This window comes from Tachysurus fulvidraco, chromosome 11 (genome assembly GCF_022655615.1).
Source record: "Tachysurus fulvidraco isolate hzauxx_2018 chromosome 11, HZAU_PFXX_2.0, whole genome shotgun sequence".
In the NCBI taxonomy this organism is placed as follows: domain Eukaryota; kingdom Metazoa; phylum Chordata; class Actinopteri; order Siluriformes; family Bagridae; genus Tachysurus; species Tachysurus fulvidraco.
The window spans coordinates 2963936-2979268 of NC_062528.1; the positions used below are offsets into that span (position 1 = coordinate 2963936).

General features: G+C 38.1%; 1 protein-coding gene across 1 annotated transcript in view; it reads right to left on the bottom strand.

Moving 5' to 3' along the window:
* Positions 1-15333, bottom strand: part of LOC113637867 (limbic system associated membrane protein) — a 648067-nt gene that overhangs the window by 415411 nt on the left and 217323 nt on the right. The gene's annotated exons all lie outside the window — the stretch shown is intronic.

Sequence of the window (15333 nt, forward strand, 5' to 3'; positions counted from 1 at the left end):
GGTGTATGGTCAGGTGTATTATGGTTTATGGTCCTATGTATTATGGTGTATGGTCCGATTTATTATGGTGTATGGTCAGGTGTATTATGGTGTATGGTCCGATTTATTATGGTGTATGGTCAGGTGTATTATGGTGTATGGTCAGGTGTATTATGGTGTATGGTCCGATTTATTATGGTGTATGGTCAGGTGTATTATGGTGTATGGTCCGATTTATTATGGTGTATGGTCAGGTGTATTATGGTGTATGGTCAGGTGTATTATGGTGTATGGTCCGATTTATTATGGTGTATGGTCAGGTGTATTATGGTGTATGGTCCGATTTATTATGGTGTATGGTCAGGTGTATTATGGTTTATGGTCCTATGTATTATGGTGTATGGTCCGATTCATTATGGTGTATGTATGGTCAGGTGTATTATGGTGTATGGTCCGATTTATTATGGTGTATGGTCAGGTGTATTATGGTGTATGGTCCGATTTATTATGGTGTATGGTCAGGTGTATTATGGTGTATGGTCCGATTTATTATGGTGTATGGTCAGGTGTATTATGGTGTATGGTCAGGTGTATTATGGTGTATGGTCCGATTTATTATGGTGTATGGTCAGGTGTATTATGGTGTATGGTCAGGTGTATTATGGTGTATGGTCAGGTGTATTATGGTGTATGGTCCGATTTATTATGGTGCATGGTCCGATTTATTATGGTGTATGGTCAGGTGTATTATGGTGTATGGTCCGATTTATTATGGTGTATGGTCAGGTGTATTATGGTGTATGGTCAGGTGTATTATGGTGTATGGTCAGGTGTATTATGGTGTATGGTCAGGTGTATTATGGTTTATGGTCCTATGTATTATGGTGTATGGTCCGATTTATTATGGTGTATGGTCAGGTGTATTATGGTGTATGGTCCGATTTATTATGGTGTATGGTCAGGTGTATTATGGTGTATGGTCAGGTGTATTATGGTGTATGGTCCGATTTATTATGGTGTATGGTCAGGTGTATTATGGTGTATGGTCAGGTGTATTATGGTGTATGGTCCGATTTATTATGGTGTATGGTCAGGTGTATTATGGTGTATGGTCCTATGTATTATGGTGTATGGTCAGGTGTATTATGGTGTATGGTCAGGTGTATTATGGTGTATGGTCCGATTTATTATGGTGTATGGTCAGGTGTATTATGGTGTATGGTCCGATTTATTATGGTGTATGGTAAAGTGTATTATGGTGTATGGATGGGTGTATTATTGTGCATGGTTAACTGTATTATGGTGTATGGACAGGTGTATTATGATGTATGGTCCGACTTTATGGTGTATGGTCAGGTGTATTATGGTGTATGGTCCAATGTATAATGGTGTATGGTCAGGTGTATTATGGTGTATGGTCCGATTTATTATGGTGTATGGTCAGGTGTATTATGGTGTATGGTCCGATTTATTATGGTGTATGGTCAGGTGTATTATGGTGTATGGTCCTATGTATTATGGTGTATGGTCAGGTGTATTATGGTGTATGCTCATGTGTATTATGGTGTATGGTCCGATTTATTATGGTGTATGGTCAGGTGTATTATGGTGTATGGTCAGGTGTATTATGGTGTATGGTCCGATTTATTATGGTGTATGGTCCGATTTATTATGGTGTATGGTCAGGTGTATTATGGTGTATGGTCAGGTGTATTATGGTGTATGGTCAGGTGTATTATGGTGTATGGTCCGATTTATTATGGTGTATGGTCAGGTGTATTATGGTGTATGGTCCGATTTATTATGGTGTATGGTCAGGTGTATTATGGTGTATGGTCAGGTGTATTATGGTGTATGGTCCGATTTATTATGGTGTATGGTCCGATTTATTATGGTGTATGGTCAGGTGTATTATGGTGTATGGTCAGGTGTATTATGGTGTATGGTCAGGTGTATTATGGTGTATGGTCCGATTTATTATGGTGTATGGTCAGGTGTATTATGGTGCATGGTCCGATTTATTATGGTGTATGGTCAGGTATATTATGGTGTATGGTCATGTGTATTATGGTGTATGGTCATGTGTATTATGGTGTATGGTCAGGTGTATTATGGTGTATGGTCCGATTTATTATGGTGTATGGTCAGGTGTATTATGGTGTATGGTCCAATGTATAATGGTGTATGGTTAGGTGTATTATGTTGTATGGTCCAATGTATAATGGTGTATGGTCAGGTGTATTATGTTGTATGGTCCGATTTATTATGGTGTATGGTCAGGTGTATTATGGTGTATGGTCCGATTTATTATGGTGTATGGTCAGGTGTATTATGGTGTATGGTCCAATGTATAATGGTGTATGGTTAGGTGTATTATGTTGTATGGTCCGATTTATTATGGTGTATGGTCAGGTGTATTATGGTGTATGGTCCGATTTATTATGGTGTATGGTCAGGTGTATTATGGTGTATGGTCCAATGTATAATGGTGTATGGTCAGGTGTATTATGTTGTATGGTCCGATTTATTATGGTGTATGGTCAGGTGTATTATGGTGTATGGTCCAATGTATAATGGTGTATGGTCAGGTGTATTATGTTGTATGGTCCGATTTATTATGGTGTATGGTCAGGTGTATTATGGTGTATGGTCCAATGTATAATGGTGTATGGTCCGATTTATTATGGTGTATGGTCAGGTGTATTATGTTGTATGGTCCGATTTATTATGGTGTATGGTCAGGTGTATTATGGTGTATGGTCCGATTTATTATGGTGTATGGTCAGGTGTATTATGGTGTATGGTCCTATGTATTATGGTGTATGGTCAGGTGTATTATGGTGTATGGTCCGATTTATTATGGTGTATGGTCAGGTGTATTATGGTGTATGGTCCGATTTATTATGGTGTATGGTCAGGTGTATTATGGTGTATGGTCCGATTTATTATGGTGTATGGTCAGGTGTATTATGGTGTATGGTCCAATGTATAATGGTGTATGGTCAGGTGTATTATGTTGTATGGTCCGATTTATTATGGTGTATGGTCAGGTGTATTATGGTGTATGGTCCTATGTATTATGGTGTATGGTCAGGTGTATTATGGTGTATGGTCCGATTTATTATGGTGTATGGTCAGGTGTATTATGGTGTATGGTCCGATTTATTATGGTGTATGGTCAGGTGTATTATGGTGTATGGTCAGGTGTATTATGGTGTATGGTCCGATTTATTATGGTGTATGGTCAGGTGTATTATGGTGTATGGTCAGGTGTATTATTGTGCATGGTTAACTGTATTATGGTGTATGGACAGGTGTATTATGATGTATGGTCCGACTTTATGGTGTATGGTCAGGTGTATTATGGTGTATGGTCCGACTTTATGGTGTATGGTCAGGTGTATTATGGTGTATGGATGGGTGTATTATTGTGTATGGTTAACTCTATTAAGGTGTGTGATTAGTTGTATGGTTGGTTATATTAGGCATGTGGTCGGCTGTATTATGGTCTGTGTTAATATTATGGGGTGTGGTCAGTTGTATTATAGTGCATGGTTGGTTATATTACATTATGTGTTTGGTCAGTTGTATTATAGTCTGTGGTTGTATTGTGGTTTGTGGTTAGTTGTGATATGGTTTGTGGTCAGTTACTGTATGACACAATGTGGAGTAAGCTGTGTGGTCTGTTGTAGTATTGGGTGTACTTGTATCATGGTGTGTGGTCAGTTGTATTATAGAGTGTGTTTGTTTATATTACGGTGTGTAGACAGTTGTATTGTGGTTCACTGTACTGTGGTGTGTTAGTTGTGATATAGTGTGTGATATGTTTTGACATGATATGTGGTCAGCTGTATTATTCGACATGGTCTGTTGTGGTATTGGGTGTGGTTGTATAATGGGGTGTAGTTGTATTGTGGTTTGTGGTCAGCAGTATTATGGCATGTGGTTGGATATATTATGGGGTGTGATCAATTTTGACATGGTAGGTGTTTCTTTAACAAAAAAAAAGGAAGAAATTACACAACACTGTATTATGACGCTCTCTTTTTCAATGGCATGAATAATTACAGCGCATTATTGCTTCGATTTGCACTGCAGTGTAGAATCATCACTTTCTGATCTCACAGTCTGCAGCTTGGCTAATACACTGCCTGCTGTGACATGTTTTCTAACACAGTAATGTGAAAATGTGGAGGACTCTACTGTGTGTGTAAAAAAAAAACCCTGCTACACAATTTTCTAAGTACTACTATACAATGAAGACAGATATAAGGTTTTACTACAACTAGATATTTATACAGTAGTTATGAACTGAAATAGCAGTTCATAAGAGACATGGAGAACATTACTTTATAACTCAGTCAAAAATGAACTCAGACATTATACAGTGTGACAAGAGATCATTTTATATGGATGCTGAAATTGCCTAACAGGACATTTTTAGCTGAATATCACAAAAATGTTTTTCGTCCCTGTTAACAGAAGCTTACTTCCTAGTACTCCAGTGTTTATAGGGATTGTGGAAATTCATTCAGGATGAAATCTGAAAAGCACTAGTGAAAAACGTTTATACCTTATACAACTTTTTTTCAAATTATAAACTATATATTCAGCAACAACTTAAGTGAAAATCACCTTCATGTTACATTCATCTATTTAAATGTTGTCTGAACGTGTGCTTTAATTTAAGGTATTAAGAAACAAGGAGAATTCATTCATTCATTCATTCATTCATTTATTCATTTTCTACCGCTTGTCCGAACTACTCGGGTCACGGGGAGCCTGTGCCTATCTCAGGCATCATCGGGCATTGAGGCAGGATACACCCTGGACGGAGTGCCAACCCATCGCAGGGCACACACACACACACTCATTCACTCACACACTACGGACAATTTTCCAGAGATGCCAATCAACCTACCATGCATGTCTTTGGACCGAGGGAGGAAACCGGAGTACCCGGAGGAAACCCCCGAGGCACGGGGAGAACATGCAAACTCCACACACACAAGGTGGAGGCGGGAATCGAACCCCCAGTCCTGGAGGTGTGAGGCAAACATGCTAACCACTAAGGCACTGTGCCCCCCACGAGGAGAATTTTGACTATCAATTTTCTTAGATTTATTTTCTGACCTAAAAATAGTGCAAATTACGAAACACTGCACATTCATGGTTTTATGCACTTCAATTCTTTCTTTCGATATTCTACACCTATATCTATATATTTGGTCCAAATTGGTGGGCAAACCTGTGGGCATATGCTTTGTATGCAGATCCAAAACATCATTACTGCTTATAATCCCCATGAATTCTCTGTAAGATGATCTTGTGTAGAGAAGCAGATCTGTGTTTGCACTCGTGCAGAGTCAGAAGCTGAACAACTGTTTTTTTGTGTATGAACTGTGGGCAGAACAGATGGTTCAAGCTGTTGTGGGGTTTTATGTGCATTTTTCTAAACCCTAATTCTCTGAATAGTGCCTTTTGGGAGATGTAAATAAGCTTGTGTGAGAAAAGAAGCAGGGATGCACTCTTTATTCTCTCTCAGTATACTTCAGTCTGATTTCTAGTAATGTAGTATACACTCAGCACCGGTTAAATGGCCTAATTTTGGTAGACATACTGTATTGCTGTTCAGGTAATGTTTGTTTTAACATGGAATAACTGACAATGTTACCGTTTTGTCACTATTTAAAGTCTACAGCATTAATGGAGAATTTTCAATTAGTTAAAGGCAGGGTCTCCAATGTTTGAAAGCCAATGTTGATATTTGAAATCACCAAAACAAACCCAAATGGGTCCCACCCCTGTATCGATAGCTCCGCCCACACATACGTACGTAATCCAGGCGACTAACAGAAAGAAACGTGTCTTTATCATAGCTGAAGGGAAGAACAATACGATTGTAGATAAACAAACAAGCAAAAATGACACACAAGCATAATGATGTAAAGGACAAAGGCATATATTAGTTCTGTGTAACAAAGCAAAACCAACGTTACTCACCTATCGAGAAGGAAAAAAGCGCCTCGGCGTCTTAAGTAAAGTTGAATTTCCCGAGTCGATAACTCCTGAGCTAAACGCTGTTACTACACAAAACGCGGTTGTAGCTGCCTCTCTACATTACTACGATAGAAAAGAGGTGTTATTTGTGTAGTAACAGCGTTTAGCTCAGGAGTTATTGACTCAGGAAACTCCAACCTGTGAATATGTGGCCAACTTCCTGCTCCTTCAGTTCTCTCCAGCGCTGGAAAGCTGATCCTATATTAACAACATCCTAAGCCTTTCTTTGCTTTTATCATCTATGTCAATGTTAAAACCTCATTCTCCTAATGTCACGCATGCGCACTGAACACTCTCTCCGCCCCATTTAAAAAGACACTCCCCTTTCTGCTCATTGGCTACACGTTTGTTTTGATTTTTTTTGTTTTGTTTGGTGGCCCACCGCAGTTTTCTGAATCATTTCTTAAACATCAGAGACCCTACCTTTGAAAATGGAGTTGTGTCCCATAAGGTTCCATTAGTGGACTCAAATTGTGTCCCCTATTTACATTTGCCGTAAATATACAGGAGTTTAGTTATTTTTTTTAGGTTGTTCGTTTGTTTGTTATAATAAAGATTATAGGATTCGATAATCTTACTTTTATAAATTGTCTCAGCTCTAGTGCTTGCTAATATTATGAATAGTAATTACACTAATTCCTCGCCACTACAACTTGTTTTTTTTTTACCCGTCCAGGGGCAACCAGAGATTGTACCAGCTCCAGTTCCATATCATGAAGATTTCGGACCTCCGTTGAGATGAGGCCAACTTGTAAGGAGGAGTGGTCTTTGAGGACAACATGCGGTCTTTGAGGACAACATCTTCATCAATAGACAATTGTCGTACTGTATATTTATAATCACTCCCTCTACTGTCACCCAAATGAGAATGGGTTCCCTTTTGAATCTTCCTCTTCCATCTAAAGTCCTTGCCACCGTCGCCTCAGGTTTGCTTATTGGGGATCAATACAAACACATTCAAATATAAGTCTAATATTAATCTTAAGACTCTTTGGATTATATTAATCTTTGTGTATTAATCTTTTTGTATTATGTTTCTTATGTACTGTAAAGCTGCTTTGAGACAATGTCCATTGTCCATAGCGGTGTGCTAAACAAATGAAACTGAATTGAATTCAATTGAACTTTCCTTGTCAAATCTAATTAAATCTCACTTTTACAAGTAACTATTTCTGCATCAAAGAGTCCTTTGATCCTTAAAAAGAAAAAACTTTCACCCAGGCCATCCTTAAAAATAGTCTTGTTTGCCGTAACCCGACCGACCCTGTCAATTTAGGACCGACTCAAATTGTTATTATTTTTTTTTTGCTTTAAGTCCAACCGACTTGCCGGTTGTAAATTTGCCTTAAAACCGACCATTTTTTTTTTACTCCTCAGTAAACAAAATGTTTGCGGTCAACGCTCAAAGTCATACAGGTTCTGGGACCATAATACATCTAAAAAAAATCATTAAAACAACTCGACACCGCTTTGACTTGGCTCGAAACTCTGGAAAAACTGCATTAAAGGGGTTTTTTACACCTGGTCACTTCATGCGTTTTCTGTGATCCGATAGCTATCCGCTATATAGCTAGACGGATATAAATCCGATCACTCAAACCCCTTCAGGAGGTGGTCTGGGACGCGTTTCAGATGAAACTGGATAGGTGTAAATGCATGTGGTTGTTCAAGCCACATACATCAGCGCTAAACTCCTCCCAAACGGAAGTATTTCACTCGCAGGTGACTCGCGAGTCGTGCATAACGCCAGAAACGGTTTTCCCACCAGCGCTGGCTTTGATCTTTCACCCAGGTGTCTTTTTCGGCTCGGTTTTAAAATGCAGCAAACAGTAAATGCTGTTTTTTCTAGCAAGCGCATACACCAAAGCGTGTTCCATTTCAATTACCCCGGAAATGAGGTAAAATATATTTGCATTTTGAGCGGGAGTAGAAAGATCGGATCGATATCCGATTCGCCGAGACGCATTTATGTGGCCTGATGTAAATGGAACAGTTTTAACAAATCAGATAGCTATCGGATCAGAGAAAACACATGAAGTGACCGGGTGTAAAAAGGCCCAAAATAGGGTTTGCGATGATGCGCCCGAAGGCACGGGACAAAGACCCAGTCAGTGATGTCACGATATGCTAATTTGTTTAAAGTCATACCTACGTAATCACCATCACCAGAATTGTACTTTTTTTTTTACATTGAAACTTGAAAAAAGAAAATAGACCTACCTTCCGACCCTTTTTTTTACTGTTACTGCAAACCAAGATATTTTTAAGGATGGCCCCAATCTGGAATTTTTAATGAATTCTACCAATGCTAAGTCTTTGATAAAGATGTAGATTCCCACACAAAACTCTGCATTTTACACGCACATTCACAAAATACTAATAAACTCATCTCACCGTACACAAAAGAGTGATGACGGCAACAGCACGGTCTCTAAAGGAGTGATTGCAATGTTGCAAAGTGTCTCATCATGTTTTTTTTTTTTTAACCCATGAGGCTTTGCATCTACATGACCTCGGGATTTTCTATAAAGAAACATATCAAGACAAAAAAAAAACCTCTGATATTCACTTGTAATCAGAGAGGAACAGAGGAAGAAACGTGCAAAGAAAGAAAAAGAAAGATGGAGATCGGATTCTGATTGCATGAAAGCATAAAAAGAAACTTTTTTTTTAAAAAAGTAGAGAAACATGTCTTCATATTTCTACATCGAAAAAGAGGGTATGAGGGTCTTAGTACTGTGTGGTCATGATGTTTATAACAACAGATAATATATAATAAATATATAAATCCAGAATGATTGACAGTTGCATGGGAACTTTGGATATCAGCCGACACCCATGAAAGACCCGCCTCCTTTGGCCCAACTTACATTAGCAATATTTATGAAGTCTGAACTTCGACAGCAAGGTAACAAATTATTCCTCTTTGGGTTCGGTTTGTCTGTAAATAAGATACAAACTCATAAGATAGATCTCAGGTGCAAATATTTGTGTATTTATTTTGCTAGATTTCTAAACTGTTAAAAAGAAAGCGGATTCATTGCTCGGAGTATTATCAGATATTAAACTCTTTGAAACCGGCTGACGAGCGGTGATTGACGGATGTAACCGACTGACTTTCTAGATGGAGAAGGACATCTGTCAAAGAGCAGACAGAATGAGATTTTCACTTCAGATGAGGACAGTAGAAGGACATTAGAAAATATTCAGTCCCAAGGTTAAGTGAGCTATTTATGTTATTTACAACGATCATCCCAGAAAGTGTTAGCTTGTGGATGTCTGTTCTAATCCACACGATTATAGTGAATTTTGGCACCGGGAGACATCTGGGACGTCACACACCATAATCATCCACACAGTCGATCGATAGAAGAACAGATCAAAATCAATATAGACCAACTAAAAAGCGGTGAATATTTAATTGTCCTTTTTCTTGACAACATTTCTGTCTTCGTTTGTCTGCAGATTGCTTAAACTTGCTCCTGCTGCATCTTTTTTGTTGTTTTTTTTTATTCACACTTGCCACACAAATACAGGAAAGTCAAATTCAAGCAAATTTAAACCAGATTTACTAACCAATTTGTAATTACATCTGACAGATCTGGCAGATTGCTACCGTCAAAAGACGTAGATGCTCGAGACCAATATTTGATGCGAACTCACACCAATAATTGATCTGAATTGAGACCAATGTCTGATGTGAATTATTTCATCCTCAGGTGTCACTCAGGTGCTTGTCATCTTAACACTGGACTACTGCAACGCAATTTTGTACGTTTACTCACTGACAAAGAAACGATCAGTCTTTTTTTTTTTTTTTAACAGTGAGAGACAGAATAACAAGAAAAATATCCAGGAAAACACATTTCACTTTATTATCGCCACATATGCATTACAGCACAGTGGAGTTCTTTTCTTCACATACCCCAACTGAGGAGGTTGGGGTCAGAGTGCAGGGGCAGCTATGACACAGCGCCCCTGGAGCAGGGAGGGTTGGGGGCCTTGCTCAAGGGCCCAGAAGTGGCACCTTGGCTGTGCCTTGAAGCCCGGACCTCCGATCAACAACCCAGAGCCTTAACCAGTTGAGCCACCACTGCCCATTATGGAGTATCATTGAAACTCCATGAGGTGAGCTCTTGCATAGAGCCCCAAGACTGAGGGAGATTTTTTTGTGTGTTTCTTCTATTTGCAAAATAAACACACCCACTGTTGTCACCTTCTCACCAAGCTGCTTGGCGATGGTCTTGTAGCCCTTTCCAGCCTTGTGTAGGTCTACAATCTTGTCCTTGACATCCTTGGAAGGCGCTCTGGTCTTAGCCACAGTGAAGAGTTTGGAATCTGATGGATTGATTGCTTCTGTGGACTGGTGTGTTTAATACAGGTACTGATCTTAATCTCAGCTTGTTTCCTCTATAAAACACACCTAGGATCCAGAAATCTCTCTGATTAATAAGGGATCAAATATTTATTTTACTCATTAAACTGCAAATCAAGTGTTTTTTTTTAAAATGCAATTTCTCTGCATTTTTTTATTCTGTCTCTCACTGTTAAAATAAACCGACTATTAAAATCATAGTCGATTCCTGTACCTTCTTTGCATTGGATTTCAAACACGGTTGTTGGGCCTGACGGCACTTATCACACCCTGCTATGCACAACACTTCTTTTGGGTGTCTTGATTCACCCTCTTTCAATGTCAAAGAAAGCCCTGCATGAGAAACTCTTTGTCCTGGTGGTGGAATAACCTTCCCTTGCGAGTCTGAACACCTTTGTCACTGGTGCACATCAACCAGGACTAAAGACCTTCCTCTTTACCAAACACTTGAATTAGCACTCCATAATTATTATTTTAAAAATACCTTGAATGTGGTTTTTCGATTTGCGCTGAACTAACCACTGACAACCCGATGGTATTCTAAAACCCCGATCGATTTGCTCATAGGCAATTAGTAACCAGTCTGTTCTAGTCCTCTAGTCCTCACTTTGATTGCTCTTTCATCCAGTATTTGGATTTTTCACAAAAGAACAACAGTCTGATCTCAAGAAACTCATATTAACTAGTCTGATCTAGTTTTAGTCCAATAGGAACCCAGTTGATCTCACTTTCCTTCATGCATTTGTTTTTTTTTTTTTAACAGCACGGTGCCAGCACTACGACAAAACTTGTTGAAGACACCTACTCATCTCCCTTGTAGGATGTCAGCAAATGGTTGATGTCTCCACTTGTTCTAAAGCATATATAGCTTTGTTTACTGTAAAAATCCTCCGTAGCAATCACTTACAAAACAACAGCCGCCTACACGTTCACTTTCAAAGAAAACAAGTCTTCGACATCTGATGAGAAAAAAGCGCATGCGTCCTTGCTTTGTTTGTATGCTGTGAGCTTTGAAAAAACATTTCAAATCCAAATTGGACATCATAACAATAGCTAGGAAAATCCATCGAGAGAATCAAGGCAGCAGTGGCAGCTTGGTAGACCTGGGGTTCAAACCCATGACCTTCCAATCAGTAGCCCAACACCTTAACCACTGAGCTACCACATCCCTAACTTATTATTTGTTAGTATATCCTGTAGTTTATTCACTTTGAACACTCACCCATAATGGTGTTATTGGTGCAGTTAGATTTAGCACTCGATTCCTTTCTGCCATAAGAGAGCGACGTGGTGTAGTCGTCTTGTAGTCGGAGCCGTCGATCCGGCTCTTTCATCTCCTCATCTGTACACACTGCTCAAACGAATCTTAAGCTTCATGCTAATGCCACCATCAATGCCACAGCACTCGTAATCTGCTAATTAGCGCAATTGCTTCTTACGGCTAGAACGTTAGCACCGATGTCTCCACTATACCTACACTCGATTTCTCATTTAATTGACATCGCTTAAGCGTGTAAAGAAGCACTTTATCCCTCTTGTTGCAATCTTCAATGCATTCAATGCAGTTATACCTGTGCTAGCGATAACAGAGTCCATACGAAACACACAAACGCTAACTTCTTATTAGAATTAAACAAACAAACAAACAAATAAATAAATAAAAATGCAGTGCCTACCAACTAATTAACATCCTGAGAATTTTCGGAATACTTTAACAAAGTGGTACATGCTATTCAAAGACATTCTCTAAAATAAAAGCAAAGCTAAGCATAACAGCTTACAAAGGAAGGAAGGCTCGGCATGTGGAAAGGCTCCTTTGTAGATATTACTTTATTTTTCTTAAAGCTCCATCTGGGTGCATCTCTGTGAAAGCCTTGAACAATCTCAATAGAATGACATGCCAATTCCCAAATTAACCAATTAAAAAATTCTTCAAACTTTCTTGCTCACGAGAACTTTCTCCCACAGGACTAAGGACGGCAACTCTGACCACACATTTTTCTTTGGCCCATAAGTCAGTACGCAGTTTATTACAAATCAGCCAATTCTGTAAAGCTTAGGATCAACCGGATTACATGAAGATGGGAGGACGAGACGAACCCAGTAAAGATCCAGAACGTGTGGAAAGAATTATTGAAGAAATCAGACTGGTTACTAAATAATAATCTACTAAATGCTAATAGAGTGAATTTCTGATGTTAGCATTAGTTATAAATAATGCAATAATAAATAAAGCTTTATTTAAGGGCACAGTGGCTTAGTGGTTAGCACGTTCGCCTGACACGTCCAGGGTTGGGGGTTCGACTCCCGCCTTCGCCTTGTGTGTGTGGAGTTTGCATGTTCTCCCCGTGCCTCGGGGGTTTCCTCCGGGTACTCCGGTTTCCTCCCCCGGTCCAAAGACATGCATGGTAGGTTGATTGGCATCTTTGGAAAATTGTCTGTAGTGTGTGAGTGAATGAGAGTGTGTGTGTGCCCTGTGATGGGTTGGCACTCCGTCCAGGGTGTATCCTGCCTCGATGCCCGATGACGCTTGAGATCCGAGTAGTCGGATAAGTGGTAGAAAATGAACGAATGAATGAATAAAGCTTACTATTTATGAAAGCTACTGTATATATTCACATATTCTGATGCATTTCTATCTGAACATCACTCTTGGCAACCATCTTTGATAGTGATGGATTTTTCCACTACACGCTTGTCATGCTAAACCCATCATAAATCTATTTAACAAATGAGCCTCATGTTAATGCAATCTACAGTGCAATTTTTACCCGCATACGATATTAGCACAGGTGGGAGAAAGAGGATAAGCATCAGCTCCTTCCTTACAGGAAGGAAAGTGACAAGTCAGGAAATTACTGATTGGTCAGTTAAGGATTGATTAGTCAGGTTTTTTTTTTCAGTGTCTCGCATATAAAAAGATTAGATGGATGGATAGATGGATTGAATATGTGAACATTTTGTGTTTTGTATTTTTTTCCCCTTAGGTTTGATTGTTGAAAGCTTTAACAGGCAAAAAAGACATTACTGTATCAGCAAATTTCCAATTCTCATGCTAGCAGTTCGAATTTCCTCTTTTTCATGCTCATAAATAATCCTTTACGTTTGCAAAATAAAATGCGTCACTGTTTAATTGCATACATGCTGCGCTGTTCGTCTTCCTCTTTTAACGCATTACACGGACACTATCATTATCCCAAGCTTTCTCCAAAGCTACAGATTTCCTTAGGCACTGCCCGATTTAATCCAGATAAACAAAATGACATCAAATAGCTGCGATCTTTTCCACAGCAACTCCGGCGGGCTGAATGCTAAGCCACCTATAAGCCATATTCTTTATTTTACTAACCCAAAAAAAATGGAATAAATGAATTAATCTTAGTCCAACGGTCTTAAAAAGGAAGGTCCTGCAATGTATTATGCCGAGTTTTACCATCAAAGCTGCTGTGAAGCTGAAATATCTAACATTCGAGGTCATTGGTATTCTATGGAGGATCTGCTACACTTCCAACTCGATTTATCACATGACTTTATTGCAGAGATGAAACGGTCCGTCACCTGAAACTTACTGAATTTCAGATATGGAGAATATTCTTTTAGATATATGGAGTTGGGGACAGTTTATTTAATAAACACTTTAATAACTTTCGTATATTAAAACCTAATCTGTAATGCTTGTGGAAGTAGCCAAAATAAACTTTATAAAAACTTGCTGCCATTTAACACTTACATTTATTTATTTATTTGTTTGTTTGTTTGTTTATTTATTTATTTATTGTAAATTTTTTTATTATTAACATTTTTTTATTATTAACATTTTTTATTATTAACATTTTTGTTACTTAATACTTTTGCGTTCTTTATTCAGAAACAAATGATACAATTACATTTTGTTCAGTATTTATTTATTTATTTATTTATTGTAAAAAAAATATGTACGTATTATTATTAACATTTTTGTTACTTAATACTTTTGCGTTCTTTATTCAGAAACAAATGATACAATTACATTTTGTTCAGTATTTATTTATTTATTGTAATTTTTTTTAATGTATGTATTACATTTTGTTACTTAATACTTTTGCGTTCTTTATTCAGAAACAAATGATACAATTACATTTTGTTCAGTATTTATTTAATCAATTTATTTATTTATATGAATGTTCTATGAAGTCATGCTCATGATATGGATATATCAGGATATGCAACAGAAATGGAATATTAAAGGGTAAATAAAAAAGGTTTATATACACATATATCGGAGTTCTACAAAATCTCCATATTGGTGTATTGGGCCCCTGAGTAAGGCCCTCAATCCACAATTGCTCAGTTGTGTAAAAGGATGTTAAATGCAAGTCGATCTGAATAAATGAAATGTAAATTGTATCATAACGTAGAGACGTTTTGTACGACTCAGTTTCGACACTCTGAAGTGTTTTTAGTTGTAATTCATTTTTTTCTAACTTCATTTTTTTTTACTAACAGCAAAGACAAAGCAGATGATCTGTTACTTGTGTATCGAACCATTAAAACTGCATACAATATTTTAATTCCCTTTAAGAATGTCTTAAAGTTATCTATTTTTATAGAAATTGTCTTTTTTTTAAGCATTTTGAAGACAACAAACATTAATAAAGCTAATAAAGTGGTGTCTCGTGTGTATTCGCACCGACAGCTAAGATTCTGTTGAGGAAAGCAAGGATAAAGTCCTGGCGTACGGAGCGTATATGCCGTACTGTATTCTGCTAGGAATAAGTGCAGATGGACCAGGTGCATTGTGGACTTTTGGCATTGCTATCCGCCGTGAACGTCATTCTCTCCTGCTGCTATAATTCATTTGTCACTTTCTTTCTTTCTTTCTTTTTTTTTTAACACAACCAGAAGCCCATTTAATTTCCTTTCAGCTGTGCTTCCTTTAC